Here is a 19,869-nt window from a genome sequence, read left to right as displayed (position 1 = left end):
AACAGTCCAGCCCGAACTGCCAAGCCATGCCTTCCCCTGGACCGGAAACAAGCTTCCGAGGACCGGTTTCTGGCATTACAGCCGTCTTCAGCCCGGCTTGCTTGAATCCAGAGACAAAGTGAGCAAGGGACTCACGTCAGAGCATACCCTGCCACATTTATTGTGGCCAAAGCGGTACAAAAGGGGGTGGTGATGGACGGAGCATCTGAACCAATCAAACACTCACACCCAGTCAAAAGATCTGGGTTTCATCCATCACCGTTCTTTAGCCCACTCTGCCACCCCAGTTCAGACATGGCTATATGCAAATCAGTCTGACCCTGTGCCTCATGGGAACAGTTAAGCCCGAACTGCCAAGCCATGCCTTCCCCTGGACCGGAAACAAGCTTCCGAGGACCGGTTTCTGGCATTACAGCCGTCTTCAGCCCGGCTTGCTTGAATCCAGTGGCACAGTGAGCAAGGGACTCACGTCCGAGCATACCCTGCCACACTTATGGCGGCCAAAGCGGTACAAAAGGGGGTGGTGATGGACGGAGCATCTGAACCAATCAAACACTCACACCCAGTCAAAAGATCTGGGTTTGATCCATCACCGTTCTTTAGCCCACTCTGCCACCCCAGTTCAGACATGGCTATATGCAAATCAGTCTGACCCTGTGCCTCATGGGAACAGTCAAGCCCGAACTGCCAAGCCATGCCTTCCCCTGGACCGGAAACAAGCTTCCGAGGACCGGTCTCTGGCATTACAGCCGTCTTCAGCCCGGCTTGCTTGCATCCAGTGACAAAGTGAGCAAGGGACTCACGTCAGAGCATACCCTGCCACATTTATGGCGGCCCAAGCGGTACAAAAGGGGGTGGTGATGGACGGAGCATCTGAACCAATCAAACACTCACACCCAGTCAAAAGATCTGGGTTTGATCCATCACCGTTCTTTAGCCCACTCTGCCACCCCAGTTCAGACATGGCTATATGCAAATCAGTCTGACCCTGTGCCTCATGGGAACAGTCCAGCCCGAACTGCCAAGCCATGCTTTCCCCTGGACTGGAAACAAGCTTCCGAGGACCGGTTTCTGGCATTACAGCCATCTTCAGCCCGGCTTGCTTGAATCCAGTGGCAAAGTGAGCAAGGGACTCACGTCTGAGCATACCCTGCCACACTTATGGCGGCCAAAGCGGTACAAAAGGGGGTGGTGATGGACGGAGCATCTGAACCAATCAAACACTCACACCCAGTCAAAAGATCTGGGTTTGATCCATCACCGTTCTTTACCCACTCTGCCACCCCAGTTCAGACATGGCTATATGCAAATCAGTCTGACCCTGTGCCTCATGGGAACAGTCCAGCCCGAACTGCCAAGCCATGCCTTCCCCTGGACCGGAAACAAGCTTCCGAGGACCGGTTTCTGGCATTACAGCCGTCTTCAGCCCGGCTTGCTTGAATCCAGAGACAAAGTGAGCAAGGGACTCACGTCAGAGCATACCCTGCCACATTTATTGTGGCCAAAGCGGTACAAAAGGGGGTGGTGATGGACGGAGCATCTGAACCAATCAAACACTCACACCCAGTCAAAAGATCTGGGTTTGATCCATCACCGTTCTTTAGCCCACTCTGCCACCCCAGTTCAGACATGGCTATATGCAAATCAGTCTGACCCTGTGCCTCATGGGAACAGTTAAGCCCGAACTGCCAAGCCATGCCTTCCCCTGGACCGGAAACAAGCTTCCGAGGACCGGTTTCAGGCATTACAGCCGTCTTCAGCCCGGCTTGCTTGAATCCAGTGGCACAGTGAGCAAGGGACTCACGTCCGAGCATACCCTGCCACACTTATGGCGGCCAAAGCGGTACAAAAGGGGGTGGTGATGGACGGAGCATCTGAACCAATCAAACACTCACACCCAGTCAAAAGATCTGGGTTTGATCCATCACCGTTCTTTAGCCCACTCTGCCACCCCAGTTCAGACATGGCTATATGCAAATCAGTCTGACCCTGTGCCTCATGGGAACAGTCAAGCCCGAACTGCCAAGCCATGCCTTCCCCTGGACCGGAAACAAGCTTCCGAGGACCGGTTTCTGGCATTACAGCCGTCTTCAGCCCGGCTTGCTTGCATCCAGTGACAAAGTGAGCAAGGGACTCACGTCAGAGCATACCCTGCCACATTTATGGCGGCCCAAGCGGTACAAAAGGGGGTGGTGATGGACGGAGCATCTGAACCAATCAAACACTCACACCCAATCAAAAGATCTGGGTTTGATCCATCACCGTTCTTTAGCCCACTCTGCCACCCCAGTTCAGACATGGCTATATGCAAATCAGTCTGACCCTGTGCCTCATGGGAACAGTTAAGCCCGAACTGCCAAGCCATGCCTTCCCCTGGACCGGAAACAAACTTCCGAGGACCGGTTTCTGGCATTACAGCCGTCTTCAGCCCGGCTTGCTTGAATCCAGAGACAAAGTGAGCAAGGGACTCACGTCAGAGCATACCCTGCCACATTTATTGTGGCCAAAGCGGTACAAAAGGGGGTGGTGATGGACGGAGCATCTGAACCAATCAAACACTCACACCCAGTCAAAAGATCTGGGTTTGATCCATCACCGTTCTTTAGCCCACTCTGCCACCCCAGTTCAGACATGGCTATATGCAAATCAGTCTGACCCTGTGCCTCATGGGAACAGTTAAGCCCGAACTGCCAAGCCATGCCTTCCCCTGGACCGGAAAAAAGCTTCCGAGGACCGGTTTCTGGCATTACAGCCGTCTTCAGCCCGGCTTGCTTGAATCCAGTGGCACAGTGAGCAAGGGACTCACGTCCGAGCATACCCTGCCACACTTATGGCGGCCAAAGCGGTACAAAAGGGGGTGGTGATGGTTAGAGCATCTGAACCAATCAAACACTCACACCCAGTCGAAAGATCTGGGTTTGATCCATCACCGTTCTTTAGCCCACTCTGCCACCCCAGTTCAGACATGGCTATATGCAAATGAGTCTGACCCTGTGCCTCATGGGAACAGTCCAGCCCGAACTGCCAAGCCATGCCGTCCCCTGGACCGGAAACAAGCTTCCGAGGACCGGTTTCTGGCATTACAGCCGTCTTCAGCCCGGCTTGCTTGAATCCAGTGGCAAAGTGAGCAAGGGACTCACGTCTGAGCATACCCTGCCACACTTATGGCGGCCAAAGCGATACAAAAGGGGGTGGTGATGGACGGAGCATCTGAACCAATCAAACACTCACACCCAGTCAAAAGATCTGGGTTTGATCCATCACCGTTCTTTAGCCCACTCTGCCACCCCAGTTCAGACATGGCTATATGCAAATCAGTCTGACCCTGTGCCTCATGGGAACAGTCCAGCCCGAACTGCCAAGCCATGCCTTCCCCTGGACCGGAAACAAGCTTCCGAGAACCGGTTTCTGGCATTACAGACGTCTTCAGCCCGGCTTTCTTGAATCCAGTGGCAAAGTGAGCAAGGGACTCATGTCTGAGCATACCCTGCCACACTTATGGCGGCCAAAGCGGTACAAAAGGGGGTGGTGATGGACGGAGCATCTGAACCAATCAAACACTCACACCCAGTCAAAAGATCTGGGTTTGATCCATCACCGTTCTTTAGCCCACTCTGCCACCCCAGTTCAGACATGGCTATATGCAAATCAGTCTGACCCTGTGCCTCATGGGAACAGTCCAGCCCGAACTGCCAAGACATGCCTTCCCCTGGACCGGAAACAAGCTTCCGAGGACCGGTTTCTGGCATTACAGCCGCCTTCAGCCCTGCTTGCTTGAATCCAGTGGCAAAGTGAGCAAGGGACTCACGTCTGAGCATACCCTGCCACACTTATGGCGGCCAAAGCGGTACAAAAGGGGGTGGTGATGGACGGAGCATCTGAACCAATCAAACACTCACACCCAGTCAAAAGATCTGGGTTTGATCCATCACCGTTCTTTAGCCCACTCTGCCATCCCAGTTCAGACATGGCTATATGCAAATCAGTCTGACCCTGTGCCTCATGGGAACAGTCCAGCCTGAACTGCCAAGCCATGCCTTCCCCTGGACCGGAAACAAGGTTCCGAGGACCGGTTTCTGGCATTACAGCCATCTTCTGCCCGGCTTGCTTGAATCCAGTGGCAAAGTGAGCAAGGGACTCACATCTGAGCATACCCTGCCACACTTATGGCGGCCAAAGTGGTACAAAAGGGGGTGGTGATGGACGGAGCATCTGAACCAATCAAACACTCACACCCAGTCAAAAGATCTGGGTTTGATCCATCACCGTTCTTTAGCCCACTCTGCCACCCCAGTTCAGACATGGCTATATGCAAATCAGTCTGACCCTGTGCCTCATGGGAACAGTCCAGCCCGAACTGCCAAGCCATGCCTTCCCCTGGACCGGAAAGAAGCATCCGAGGACCGGTTTCTGGCATTACAGCCGTCTTCAGCCCGGCTTGCTTGAATCCGGTGGCAAAGTGAGCAAGGGACTCACGTCAGAGCATACCCTGCCACACTTATGGCGGCCAAAGCGGTACAAAAGGGGGTGGTGATGGACGGAGCATCTGAACCAATCAAACAATCACACCCAGTCAAAAGATCTGGGTTTGATCCATCACCGTTCTTTAGCCCACTCTGCCACCCCAGTTCAGACATGGCTTTATGCAAATCAGTCTGACCCTGTGCCTCATGGGAACAGTCCAGCCCAAACTGCCAAGCCATGCCTTCCCCTGGACCGGAAACAAGCTTCCAAGGACCGGTTTCTGGCATTACAGCCGTCTTCAGCCCGGCTTGCTTGAATCCAGTGGCAAAGTGAGCAAGGGACTCACGTCTGAGCATACCCTGCCACACTTATGGCGGCCAAAGCGGTACAAAAGGGGGTGGTGATGGACGGAGCATCTGAACCAATCAAACACTCACACCCAGTCAAAAGATCTGGGTTTGATCCATCACCGTTCTTTACCCACTCTGCCACCCCAGTTCAGACATGGCTATATGCAAATCAGTCTGACCCTGTGCCTCATGGGAACAGTCCAGCCCGAACTGCCAAGCCATGCCTTCCCCTGGACCGGAAACAAGCTTCCGAGGACCGGTTTCTGGCATTACAGCCGTCTTCAGCCCGGCTTGCTTGAATCCAGTGGCAAAGTGAGCAAGGGACTCACGTCTGAGCATACCCTGCCACACTTATTGTGGCCAAAGCGGTACAAAAGGGGGTGGTGATGGACGGAGCATCTGAACCAATCAAACACTCACACCCAGTCAAAAGATCTGGGTTTGATCCATCACCGTTCTTTACCCACTCTGCCACCCCAGTTCAGACATAGCTATATGCAAATCAGTCTGACCCTGTGCCTCATGGGAACAGTCCAGCCCGAACTGCCAAGCCATGCCTTCCCCTGGACCGGAAACAAGCTTCCGAGGACCGGTTTCTGGCATTACAGCCGTCTTCAGCCCGGCTTGCTTGAATCCAGTGACAAAGTGAGCAAGGGACTCACGTCAGAGCATACCCTGCCACATTTATGGCGGCCAAAGCGTTACAAAAGGGGGTGGTGATGGACGGAGCATCTGAACCATTCAAACACTCACACCCAGTCAAAAGATCTGGGTTTGATCCATCACCGTTCTTTAGCCCACTCTGCCACCCCAGTTCAGACATCGCTATAGGCAAATCAGTCTGACCCTGTGCCTCATGGGAACAGTTAAGCCCGAACTGCCAAGCCATGCCTTCCCCTGGACCGGAAACAAGCTTCCGAGGACCGGTTTCTGGCATTACAGCCGTCTTCAGCCCGGCTTGCTTGAATCCAGTGACAAAGTGAGCAAGGGACTCACGTCAGAGCATACCCTGCCACATTTATGGCGGCCAAAGCGGTACAAAAGGGGGTGGTGATGGACGGAGCATCTGAACCAATCAAACACTCACACCGAGTCAAAAGATATGGGTTTGATCCATCACCGTTCTTTAGCCCACTCTGCCACCCCAGTTTAGACATGGCTACATGCAAATCAGTCTGACCCTGTGCCTCATGGGTACAGTCCAGCCCGAACTGCCAAGCCATGCCTTCCCCTGGACCGGAAACAAGCTTCTGAGGACCGGTTTCTGGCATTACAGCCGTCTTCAGCCCGGCTTGCTTGAATCCAGTGGAAAAGTGAGCAAGGGACTCACGTCTGAGCATACCCTGCCACAATTATGGCGGCCAAAGTGGTACAAAAGGGGGTGGTAATGAACGGAGCATCTCAACCAATCAAAGACTCACACCCAGTCAAACAATCTGGGTTTGATCCATCACCGTTCTTTAGCCCACTCTGCCACCCCAGTTCAGACATGGCTATATGCAAATCAGTCTGACCCTGTGCCTCACGGGAACAGTCCAGCCCGAACTGCCAAGCCATGCCTTCCCCTGGACCGGAAACAAGCTTCCGAGGACCGGTTTCTGGCATTACAGCCGTCTTCAGCCCGGCTTGCTTGAATCCAGTGGCAAAGTGAGCAAGGGACTCACGTCTGAGCATACCCTGCCACACTTATGGCGGCCAAAGCTGTACAAAAGGGGGTGGTGATGGACGGAGTATCTGAACCAATCAAACACTCACACCCAGTCAAAAGATCTGGGTTTGATCCATCACCATTCTTTACCCACTCTGCCACCCCAGTTCAGACATGGCTATATGCAAATCAGTCTGACCCTGTGCCTCATGGGAACAGTCAAGCCCGAACTGCAAAGCCATGCCTTCCCCTGGACCGGAAACAAGCTTCCGAGGACCGGTTTCTGGCATTACAGCCGTCTTCAGCCCGGCTTGCTTGCATCCAGTGACAAAGTGAGCAAGGGACTCACGTCAGAGCATACCCTGCCACATTTATGGCGGCCCAAGCGGTACAAAAGGGGGTGGTGATGGACGGAGCATCTGAACCAATCAAACACTCACACCCAGTCAAAAGATCTGGGTTTGATCCATCACCGTTCTTTAGCCCACTCTGCCACCCCAGTTCAGACATGGCTATATGCAAATCAGTCTGACCCTGTGCCTCATGGGAACAGTCCAGCCCGAACTGCCAAGCCATGCCTTCCCCTGGACTGGAAACAAGCTTCCGAGGACCGGTTTCTGGCATTACAGCCGTCTTCAGCCCGGCTTGCTTGAATCCAGTGGCAAAGTGAGCAAGGGACTCACGTCTGAGCATACCCTGCCACACTTATGGCGGCCAAAGCGGTACAAAAGGGGGTGGTGATGGACGGAGCATCTGAACCAATCAAACACTCACACCCAGTCAAAAGATCTGGGTTTGATCCATCACCGTTCTTTACCCACTCTGCCACCCCAGTTCAGACATGGCTATATGCAAATCAGTCTGACCCTGTGCCTCATGGGATCAGTCCAGCCCGAACTGCCAAGCCATGCCTTCCCCTGGACCGGAAACAAGCTTCCGAGGACCGGTTTCTGGCATTACAGCCGTCTTCAGCCCGGCTTGCTTGAATCCAGAGACAAAGTGAGCAAGGGACTCACGTCAGAGCATACCCTGCCACATTTATTGTGGCCAAAGCGGTACAAAAGGGGGTGGTGATGGACGGAGCATCTGAACCAATCAAACACTCACACCCAGTCAAAAGATCTGGGTTTCATCCATCACCGTTCTTTAGCCCACTCTGCCACCCCAGTTCAGACATGGCTATATGCAAATCAGTCTGACCCTGTGCCTCATGGGAACAGTTAAGCCCGAACTGCCAAGCCATGCCTTCCCCTGGACCGGAAACAAGCTTCCGAGGACCGGTTTCTGGCATTACAGCCGTCTTCAGCCCGGCTTGCTTGAATCCAGTGGCACAGTGAGCAAGGGACTCACGTCCGAGCATACCCTGCCACACTTATGGCGGCCAAAGCGGTACAAAAGGGGGTGGTGATGGACGGAGCATCTGAACCAATCAAACACTCACACCCAGTCAAAAGATCTGGGTTTGATCCATCACCGTTCTTTAGCCCACTCTGCCACCCCAGTTCAGACATGGCTATATGCAAATCAGTCTGACCCTGTGCCTCATGGGAACAGTCAAGCCCGAACTGCCAAGCCATGCCTTCCCCTGGACCGGAAACAAGCTTCCGAGGACCGGTCTCTGGCATTACAGCCGTCTTCAGCCCGGCTTGCTTGCATCCAGTGACAAAGTGAGCAAGGGACTCACGTCAGAGCATACCCTGCCACATTTATGGCGGCCCAAGCGGTACAAAAGGGGGTGGTGATGGACGGAGCATCTGAACCAATCAAACACTCACACCCAGTCAAAAGATCTGGGTTTGATCCATCACCGTTCTTTAGCCCACTCTGCCACCCCAGTTCAGACATGGCTATATGCAAATCAGTCTGACCCTGTGCCTCATGGGAACAGTTAAGCCCGAACTGCCAAGCCATGCCTTCCCCTGGACCGGAAACAAGCTTCCGAGGACCGGTTTCTGGCATTACAGCCGTCTTCAGCCCGGCTTGCTTGAATCCAGTGGCACAGTGAGCAAGGGACTCACGTCCGAGCATACCCTGCCACACTTATGGCGGCCAAAGCGGTACAAAAGGGGGTGGTGATGGTTAGAGCATCTGAACCAATCAAACACTCACACCCAGTCAAAAGATCTGGGTTTGATCCATCACCGTTCTTTAGCCCACTCTGCCACCCCAGTTCAGACATGGCTATATGCAAATGAGTCTGACCCTGTGCCTCATGGGAACAGTCCAGCCCGAACTGCCAAGCCATGCCGTCCCCTGGACCGGAAACAAGCTTCCGAGGACCGGTTTCTGGCATTACAGCCGTCTTCAGCCCGGCTTGCTTGAATCCAGTGGCAAAGTGAGCAAGGGACTCACGTCTGAGCATACCCTGCCACACTTATGGCGGCCAAAGCGATACAAAAGGGGGTGGTGATGGACGGAGCATCTGAACCAATCAAACACTCACACCCAGTCAAAAGATCTGGGTTTGATCCATCACCGTTCTTTAGCCCACTCTGCCACCCCAGTTCAGACATGGCTATATGCAAATCAGTCTGACCCTGTGCCTCATGGGAACAGTCCAGCCCGAACTGCCAAGCCATGCCTTCCCCTGGACCGGAAACAAGCTTCCGAGAACCGGTTTCTGGCATTACAGACGTCTTCAGCCCGGCTTTCTTGAATCCAGTGGCAAAGTGAGCAAGGGACTCATGTCTGAGCATACCCTGCCACACTTATGGCGGCCAAAGCGGTACAAAAGGGGGTGGTGATGGACGGAGCATCTGAACCAATCAAACACTCACACCCAGTCAAAAGATCTGGGTTTGATCCATCACCGTTCTTTAGCCCACTCTGCCACCCCAGTTCAGACATGGCTATATGCAAATCAGTCTGACCCTGTGCCTCATGGGAACAGTCCAGCCCGAACTGCCAAGACATGCCTTCCCCTGGACCGGAAACAAGCTTCCGAGGACCGGTTTCTGGCATTACAGCCGCCTTCAGCCCTGCTTGCTTGAATCCAGTGGCAAAGTGAGCAAGGGACTCACGTCTGAGCATACCCTGCCACACTTATGGCGGCCAAAGCGGTACAAAAGGGGGTGGTGATGGACGGAGCATCTGAACCAATCAAACACTCACACCCAGTCAAAAGATCTGGGTTTGATCCATCACCGTTCTTTAGCCCACTCTGCCACCCCAGTTCAGACATGGCTATATGCAAATCAGTCTGACCCTGTGCCTCATGGGAACAGTCCAGCCCGAACTGCCAAGCCATGCCTTCCCCTGGACCGGAAAGAAGCATCCGAGGACCGGTTTCTGGCATTACAGCCGTCTTCAGCCCGGCTTGCTTGAATCCGGTGGCAAAGTGAGCAAGGGACTCACGTCAGAGCATACCCTGCCACACTTATGGCGGCCAAAGCGGTACAAAAGGGGGTGGTGATGGACGGAGCATCTGAACCAATCAAACAATCACACCCAGTCAAAAGATCTGGGTTTGATCCATCACCGTTCTTTAGCCCACTCTGCCACCCCAGTTCAGACATGGCTTTATGCAAATCAGTCTGACCCTGTGCCTCATGGGAACAGTCCAGCCCAAACTGCCAAGCCATGCCTTCCCCTGGACCGGAAACAAGCTTCCAAGGACCGGTTTCTGGCATTACAGCCGTCTTCAGCCCAGCTTGCTTGAATCCAGTGGCAAAGTGAGCAAGGGACTCACGTCTGAGCATACCCTGCCACACTTATGGCGGCCAAAGCGGTACAAAAGGGGGTGGTGATGGACGGAGCATCTGAACCAATCAAACACTCACACCCAGTCAAAAGATCTGGGTTTGATCCATCACCGTTCTTTACCCACTCTGCCACCCCAGTTCAGACATGGCTATATGCAAATCAGTCTGACCCTGTGCCTCATGGGAACAGTCCAGCCCGAACTGCCAAGCCATGCCTTCCCCTGGACCGGAAACAAGCTTCCGAGGACCGGTTTCTGGCATTACAGCCGTCTTCAGCCCGGCTTGCTTGAATCCAGTGGCAAAGTGAGCAAGGGACTCACGTCTGAGCATACCCTGCCACACTTATGGCGGCCAAAGCGGTACAAAAGGGGGTGGTGATGGACGGAGCATCTGAACCAATCAAACACTCACACCCAGTCAAAAGATCTGGGTTTGATCCATCACCGTTCTTTACCCACTCTGCCACCCCAGTTCAGACATAGCTATATGCAAATCAGTCTGACCCTGTGCCTCATGGGAACAGTCCAGCCCGAACTGCCAAGCCATGCCTTCCCCTGGACCGGAAACAAGCTTCCGAGGACCGGTTTCTGGCATTACAGCCGTCTTCAGCCCGGCTTGCTTGAATCCAGTGACAAAGTGAGCAAGGGACTCACGTCAGAGCATACCCTGCCACATTTATGGCGGCCAAAGCGTTACAAAAGGGGGTGGTGATGGACGGAGCATCTGAACCATTCAAACACTCACACCCAGTCAAAAGATCTGGGTTTGATCCATCACCGTTCTTTAGCCCACTCTGCCACCCCAGTTCAGACATCGCTATAGGCAAATCAGTCTGACCCTGTGCCTCATGGGAACAGTTAAGCCCGAACTGCCAAGCCATGCCTTCCCCTGGACCGGAAACAAGCTTCCGAGGACCGGTTTCTGGCATTACAGCCGTCTTCAGCCCGGCTTGCTTGAATCCAGTGACAAAGTGAGCAAGGGACTCACGTCAGAGCATACCCTGCCACATTTATGGCGGCCAAAGCGGTACAAAAGGGGGTGGTGATGGACGGAGCATCTGAACCAATCAAACACTCACACCGAGTCAAAAGATATGGGTTTGATCCATCACCGTTCTTTAGCCCACTCTGCCACCCCAGTTTAGACATGGCTACATGCAAATCAGTCTGACCCTGTGCCTCATGGGTACAGTCCAGCCCGAACTGCCAAGCCATGCCTTCCCCTGGACCGGAAACAAGCTTCTGAGGACCGGTTTCTGGCATTACAGCCGTCTTCAGCCCGGCTTGCTTGAATCCAGTGGAAAAGTGAGCAAGGGACTCACGTCTGAGCATACCCTGCCACAATTATGGCGGCCAAAGTGGTACAAAAGGGGGTGGTAATGAACGGAGCATCTCAACCAATCAAAGACTCACACCCAGTCAAACAATCTGGGTTTGATCCATCACCGTTCTTTAGCCCACTCTGCCACCCCAGTTCAGACATGGCTATATGCAAATCAGTCTGACCCTGTGCCTCACGGGAACAGTCCAGCCCGAACTGCCAAGCCATGCCTTCCCCTGGACCGGAAACAAGCTTCCGAGGACCGGTTTCTGGCATTACAGCCGTCTTCAGCCCGGCTTGCTTGAATCCAGTGGCAAAGTGAGCAAGGGACTCACGTCTGAGCATACCCTGCCACACTTATGGCGGCCAAAGCTGTACAAAAGGGGGTGGTGATGGACGGAGTATCTGAACCAATCAAACACTCACACCCAGTCAAAAGATCTGGGTTTGATCCATCACCATTCTTTACCCACTCTGCCACCCCAGTTCAGACATGGCTATATGCAAATCAGTCTGACCCTGTGCCTCATGGGAACAGTCAAGCCCGAACTGCAAAGCCATGCCTTCCCCTGGACCGGAAACAAGCTTCCGAGGACCGGTTTCTGGCATTACAGCCGTCTTCAGCCCGGCTTGCTTGCATCCAGTGACAAAGTGAGCAAGGGACTCACGTCAGAGCATACCCTGCCACATTTATGGCGGCCCAAGCGGTACAAAAGGGGGTGGTGATGGACGGAGCATCTGAACCAATCAAACACTCACACCCAGTCAAAAGATCTGGGTTTGATCCATCACCGTTCTTTAGCCCACTCTGCCACCCCAGTTCAGACATGGCTATATGCAAATCAGTCTGACCCTGTGCCTCATGGGAACAGTCCAGCCCGAACTGCCAAGCCATGCCTTCCCCTGGACTGGAAACAAGCTTCCGAGGACCGGTTTCTGGCATTACAGCCGTCTTCAGCCCGGCTTGCTTGAATCCAGTGGCAAAGTGAGCAAGGGACTCACGTCTGAGCATACCCTGCCACACTTATGGCGGCCAAAGCGGTACAAAAGGGGGTGGTGATGGACGGAGCATCTGAACCAATCAAACACTCACACCCAGTCAAAAGATCTGGGTTTGATCCATCACCGTTCTTTACCCACTCTGCCACCCCAGTTCAGACATGGCTATATGCAAATCAGTCTGACCCTGTGCCTCATGGGAACAGTCCAGCCCGAACTGCCAAGCCATGCCTTCCCCTGGACCGGAAACAAGCTTCCGAGGACCGGTTTCTGGCATTACAGCCGTCTTCAGCCCGGCTTGCTTGAATCCAGAGACAAAGTGAGCAAGGGACTCACGTCAGAGCATACCCTGCCACATTTATTGTGGCCAAAGCGGTACAAAAGGGGGTGGTGATGGACGGAGCATCTGAACCAATCAAACACTCACACCCAGTCAAAAGATCTGGGTTTCATCCATCACCGTTCTTTAGCCCACTCTGCCACCCCAGTTCAGACATGGCTATATGCAAATCAGTCTGACCCTGTGCCTCATGGGAACAGTTAAGCCCGAACTGCCAAGCCATGCCTTCCCCTGGACCGGAAACAAGCTTCCGAGGACCGGTTTCTGGCATTACAGCCGTCTTCAGCCCGGCTTGCTTGAATCCAGTGGCACAGTGAGCAAGGGACTCACGTCCGAGCATACCCTGCCACACTTATGGCGGCCAAAGCGGTACAAAAGGGGGTGGTGATGGACGGAGCATCTGAACCAATCAAACACTCACACCCAGTCAAAAGATCTGGGTTTGATCCATCACCGTTCTTTAGCCCACTCTGCCACCCCAGTTCAGACATGGCTATATGCAAATCAGTCTGACCCTGTGCCTCATGGGAACAGTCAAGCCCGAACTGCCAAGCCATGCCTTCCCCTGGACCGGAAACAAGCTTCCGAGGACCGGTCTCTGGCATTACAGCCGTCTTCAGCCCGGCTTGCTTGCATCCAGTGACAAAGTGAGCAAGGGACTCACGTCAGAGCATACCCTGCCACATTTATGGCGGCCCAAGCGGTACAAAAGGGGGTGGTGATGGACGGAGCATCTGAACCAATCAAACACTCACACCCAGTCAAAAGATCTGGGTTTGATCCATCACCGTTCTTTAGCCCACTCTGCCACCCCAGTTCAGACATGGCTATATGCAAATCAGTCTGACCCTGTGCCTCATGGGAACAGTCCAGCCCGAACTGCCAAGCCATGCTTTCCCCTGGACTGGAAACAAGCTTCCGAGGACCGGTTTCTGGCATTACAGCCGTCTTCAGCCCGGCTTGCTTGAATCCAGTGGCAAAGTGAGCAAGGGACTCACGTCTGAGCATACCCTGCCACACTTATGGCGGCCAAAGCGGTACAAAAGGGGGTGGTGATGGACGGAGCATCTGAACCAATCAAACACTCACACCCAGTCAAAAGATCTGGGTTTGATCCATCACCGTTCTTTACCCACTCTGCCACCCCAGTTCAGACATGGCTATATGCAAATCAGTCTGACCCTGTGCCTCATGGGAACAGTCCAGCCCGAACTGCCAAGCCATGCCTTCCCCTGGACCGGAAACAAGCTTCCGAGGACCGGTTTCTGGCATTACAGCCGTCTTCAGCCCGGCTTGCTTGAATCCAGAGACAAAGTGAGCAAGGGACTCACGTCAGAGCATACCCTGCCACATTTATTGTGGCCAAAGCGGTACAAAAGGGGGTGGTGATGGACGGAGCATCTGAACCAATCAAACACTCACACCCAGTCAAAAGATCTGGGTTTCATCCATCACCGTTCTTTAGCCCACTCTGCCACCCCAGTTCAGACATGGCTATATGCAAATCAGTCTGACCCTGTGCCTCATGGGAACAGTTAAGCCCGAACTGCCAAGCCATGCCTTCCCCTGGACCGGAAACAAGCTTCCGAGGACCGGTTTCTGGCATTACAGCCGTCTTCAGCCCGGCTTGCTTGAATCCAGTGGCACAGTGAGCAAGGGACTCACGTCCGAGCATACCCTGCCACACTTATGGCGGCCAAAGCGGTACAAAAGGGGGTGGTGATGGACGGAGCATCTGAACCAATCAAACACTCACACCCAGTCAAAAAATCTGGGTTTGATCCATCACCGTTCTTTAGCCCACTCTGCCACCCCAGTTCAGACATGGCTATATGCAAATCAGTCTGACCCTGTGCCTCATGGGAACAGTCAAGCCCGAACTGCCAAGCCATGCCTTCCCCTGGACCGGAAACAAGCTTCCGAGGACCGGTTTCTGGCATTACAGCCGTCTTCAGCCCGGCTTGCTTGCATCCAGTGACAAAGTGAGCAAGGGACTCACGTCAGAGCATACCCTGCCACATTTATGGCGGCCCAAGCGGTACAAAAGGGGGTGGTGATGGACGGAGCATCTGAACCAATCAAACACTCACACCCAATCAAAAGATCTGGGTTTGATCCATCACCGTTCTTTAGCCCACTCTGCCACCCCAGTTCAGACATGGCTATATGCAAATCAGTCTGACCCTGTGCCTCATGGGAACAGTTAAGCCCGAACTGCCAAGCCATGCCTTCCCCTGGACCGGAAACAAACTTCCGAGGACCGGTTTCTGGCATTACAGCCGTCTTCAGCCCGGCTTGCTTGAATCCAGAGACAAAGTGAGCAAGGGACTCACGTCAGAGCATACCCTGCCACATTTATTGTGGCCAAAGCGGTACAAAAGGGGGTGGTGATGGACGGAGCATCTGAACCAATCAAACACTCACACCCAGTCAAAAGATCTGGGTTTGATCCATCACCGTTCTTTAGCCCACTCTGCCACCCCAGTTCAGACATGGCTATATGCAAATCAGTCTGACCCTGTGCCTCATGGGAACAGTTAAGCCCGAACTGCCAAGCCATGCCTTCCCCTGGACCGGAAACAAGCTTCCGAGGACCGGTTTCTGGCATTACAGCCGTCTTCAGCCCGGCTTGCTTGAATCCAGTGGCACAGTGAGCAAGGGACTCACGTCCGAGCATACCCTGCCACACTTATGGCGGCCAAAGCGGTACAAAAGGGGGTGGTGATGGTTAGAGCATCTGAACCAATCAAACACTCACACCCAGTCAAAAGATCTGGGTTTGATCCATCACCGTTCTTTAGCCCACTCTGCCACCCCAGTTCAGACATGGCTATATGCAAATGAGTCTGACCCTGTGCCTCATGGGAACAGTCCAGCCCGAACTGCCAAGCCATGCCGTCCCCTGGACCGGAAACAAGCTTCCGAGGACCGGTTTCTGGCATTACAGCCGTCTTCAGCCCGGCTTGCTTGAATCCAGTGGCAAAGTGAGCAAGGGACTCACGTCTGAGCATACCCTGCCACACTTATGGCGGCCAAAGCGATACAAAAGGGGGTGGTGATGGACGGAGCATCTGAACCAATCAAACACTCACACCCAGTCAAAAGATCTGGGTTTGATCCATCACCGTTCTTTAGCCCACTCTGCCACCCCAGTTCAGACATGGCTATATGCAAATCAGTCTGACCCTGTGCCTCATGGGAACAGTCCAGCCCGAACTGCCAAGCCATGCCTTCCCCTGGACCGGAAACAAGCTTCCGAGAACCGGTTTCTGGCATTACAGACGTCTTCAGCCCGGCTTTCTTGAATCCAGTGGCAAAGTGAGCAAGGGACTCATGTCTGAGCATACCCTGCCACACTTATGGCGGCCAAAGCGGTACAAAAGGGGGTGGTGATGGACGGAGCATCTGAACCAATCAAACACTCACACCCAGTCAAAAGATCTGGGTTTGATCCATCACCGTTCTTTAGCCCACTCTGCCACCCCAGTTCAGACATGGCTATATGCAAATCAGTCTGACCCTGTGCCTCATGGGAACAGTCCAGCCCGAACTGCCAAGACATGCCTTCCCCTGGACCGGAAACAAGCTTCCGAGGACCGGTTTCTGGCATTACAGCCGCCTTCAGCCCTGCTTGCTTGAATCCAGTGGCAAAGTGAGCAAGGGACTCACGTCTGAGCATACCCTGCCACACTTATGGCGGCCAAAGCGGTACAAAAGGGGGTGGTGATGGACGGAGCATCTGAACCAATCAAACACTCACACCCAGTCAAAAGATCTGGGTTTGATCCATCACCGTTCTTTAGCCCACTCTGCCATCCCAGTTCAGACATGGCTATATGCAAATCAGTCTGACCCTGTGCCTCATGGGAACAGTCCAGCCTGAACTGCCAAGCCATGCCTTCCCCTGGACCGGAAACAAGGTTCCGAGGACCGGTTTCTGGCATTACAGCCATCTTCTGCCCGGCTTGCTTGAATCCAGTGGCAAAGTGAGCAAGGGACTCACATCTGAGCATACCCTGCCACACTTATGGCGGCCAAAGTGGTACAAAAGGGGGTGGTGATGGACGGAGCATCTGAACCAATCAAACACTCACACCCAGTCAAAAGATCTGGGTTTGATCCATCACCGTTCTTTAGCCCACTCTGCCACCCCAGTTCAGACATGGCTATATGCAAATCAGTCTGACCCTGTGCCTCATGGGAACAGTCCAGCCCGAACTGCCAAGCCATGCCTTCCCCTGGACCGGAAAGAAGCATCCGAGGACCGGTTTCTGGCATTACAGCCGTCTTCAGCCCGGCTTGCTTGAATCCGGTGGCAAAGTGAGCAAGGGACTCACGTCAGAGCATACCCTGCCACACTTATGGCGGCCAAAGCGGTACAAAAGGGGGTGGTGATGGACGGAGCATCTGAACCAATCAAACAATCACACCCAGTCAAAAGATCTGGGTTTGATCCATCACCGTTCTTTAGCCCACTCTGCCACCCCAGTTCAGACATGGCTTTATGCAAATCAGTCTGACCCTGTGCCTCATGGGAACAGTCCAGCCCAAACTGCCAAGCCATGCCTTCCCCTGGACCGGAAACAAGCTTCCAAGGACCGGTTTCTGGCATTACAGCCGTCTTCAGCCCGGCTTGCTTGAATCCAGTGGCAAAGTGAGCAAGGGACTCACGTCTGAGCATACCCTGCCACACTTATGGCGGCCAAAGCGGTACAAAAGGGGGTGGTGATGGACGGAGCATCTGAACCAATCAAACACTCACACCCAGTCAAAAGATCTGGGTTTGATCCATCACCGTTCTTTACCCACTCTGCCACCCCAGTTCAGACATGGCTATATGCAAATCAGTCTGACCCTGTGCCTCATGGGAACAGTCCAGCCCGAACTGCCAAGCCATGCCTTCCCCTGGACCGGAAACAAGCTTCCGAGGACCGGTTTCTGGCATTACAGCCGTCTTCAGCCCGGCTTGCTTGAATCCAGTGGCAAAGTGAGCAAGGGACTCACGTCTGAGCATACCCTGCCACACTTATGGCGGCCAAAGCGGTACAAAAGGGGGTGGTGATGGACGGAGCATCTGAACCAATCAAACACTCACACCCAGTCAAAAGATCTGGGTTTGATCCATCACCGTTCTTTACCCACTCTGCCACCCCAGTTCAGACATAGCTATATGCAAATCAGTCTGACCCTGTGCCTCATGGGAACAGTCCAGCCCGAACTGCCAAGCCATGCCTTCCCCTGGACCGGAAACAAGCTTCCGAGGACCGGTTTCTGGCATTACAGCCGTCTTCAGCCCGGCTTGCTTGAATCCAGTGACAAAGTGAGCAAGGGACTCACGTCAGAGCATACCCTGCCACATTTATGGCGGCCAAAGCGTTACAAAAGGGGGTGGTGATGGACGGAGCATCTGAACCATTCAAACACTCACACCCAGTCAAAAGATCTGGGTTTGATCCATCACCGTTCTTTAGCCCACTCTGCCACCCCAGTTCAGACATGGCTATATGCAAATCAGTCTGACCCTGTGCCTCATGGGAACAGTTAAGCCCGAACTGCCAAGCCATGCCTTCCCCTGGACCGGAAACAAGCTTCCGAGGACCGGTTTCTGGCATTACAGCCGTCTTCAGCCCGGCTTGCTTGAATCCAGTGGCAAAGTGAGCAAGGGACTCACGTCTAAGCATACCCTGCCACACTTATGGCGGCCAAAGCGGTACAAAAGGGGGTGGTGATGGACGGAGCATCTGAACCAATCAAACACTCACACCCAGTCAAAAGATCTGGGTTTGATCCATCACCGTTCTTTAGCCCACTCTGCCACCCCAGTTCAGACATGGCTTTATGCAAATCAGTCTGACCCTGTGCCTCATGGGAACACTCCAGCCCAAACTGCCAAGCCATGCCTTCCCCTGGACCGGAAACAAGCTTCTGAGGACTGGTTTCTGGCATTACAGCCGTCTTCAGCCTGGCTTGCTTGAATCCAGTGGCAAAGTGAGCAAGAGACTCATGTCTGAGCATACCCTGCCACACTTATGGCGGCCAAAGCGGTACAAAAGGCGGTGGTGATGGACGGAGCATCTGAACCAATCAAACACTCACACCCAGTCAAAAGATCTGGGTTTGATCCATCACCGTTCTTTAGCCCACTCTGCCACCCCAGTTCAGACATGGCTATATGCAAATCAGTCTGACCCTGTGCCTCATGGGAACAGTCCAGCCCGAACTGCCAAGCCATGCCGTCCCCTGGACCGGAAACAAGCTTCCGAGGACCGGTTTCTGGCATTACAGCCGTCTTCAGCCCGGCTTGCTTGAATCCAGTGGCAAAGTGAGCAAGGGACTCACGTCTGAGCATACCCTGCCACATTTATGGCGGCCCAAGTGGTACAAAAGGGGGTGGTGATGGACGGAGCATCTGAACCAATCAAACACTCACACCCAGTCAAAAGATCTGGGTTTGATCCATCACCGTTCTTTAGCCCACTCTGCCACCCCAGTTCAGACATGGCTATATGCAAATCAGTCTGACCCTGTGCCTCATGGGAACAGTCCAGCCCGAACTGCCAAGCCATGCCTTCCCCTGGACTGGAAACAAGCTTCCGAGGACCGGTTTCTGGCATTACAGCCGTCTTCAGCCCGGCTTGCTTGAATCCAGTGGCAAAGTGAGCAAGGGACTCACGTCTGAGCATACCCTGCCACACTTATGGCGGCCAAAGCGGTACAAAAGGGGGTGTTGATGGACGGAGCATCTGAACCAATCAAACACTCACACCCAGTCAAAAGATCTGGGTTTGATCCATCACCGTTCTTTACCCACTCTGCCACCCCAGTTCAGACATGGCTATATGCAAATCAGTCTGACCCTGTGCCTCATGGGAACAGTCCAGCCCGAACTGCCAAGCCATGCCTTCCCCTGGACCGGAAACAAGCTTCCGAGGACCGGTTTCTGGCATTACAGCCGTCTTCAGCCCGGCTTGCTTGAATCCAGAGACAAAGTGAGCAAGGGACTCACGTCAGAGCATACCCTGCCACATTTATTGTGGCCAAAGCGGT

This window comes from Lissotriton helveticus, chromosome 5_1 (assembly GCF_964261635.1).
Source record: "Lissotriton helveticus chromosome 5_1, aLisHel1.1, whole genome shotgun sequence".
Taxonomy (NCBI): domain Eukaryota; kingdom Metazoa; phylum Chordata; class Amphibia; order Caudata; family Salamandridae; genus Lissotriton; species Lissotriton helveticus.
This window is presented reverse-complemented; position numbering follows the sequence as displayed.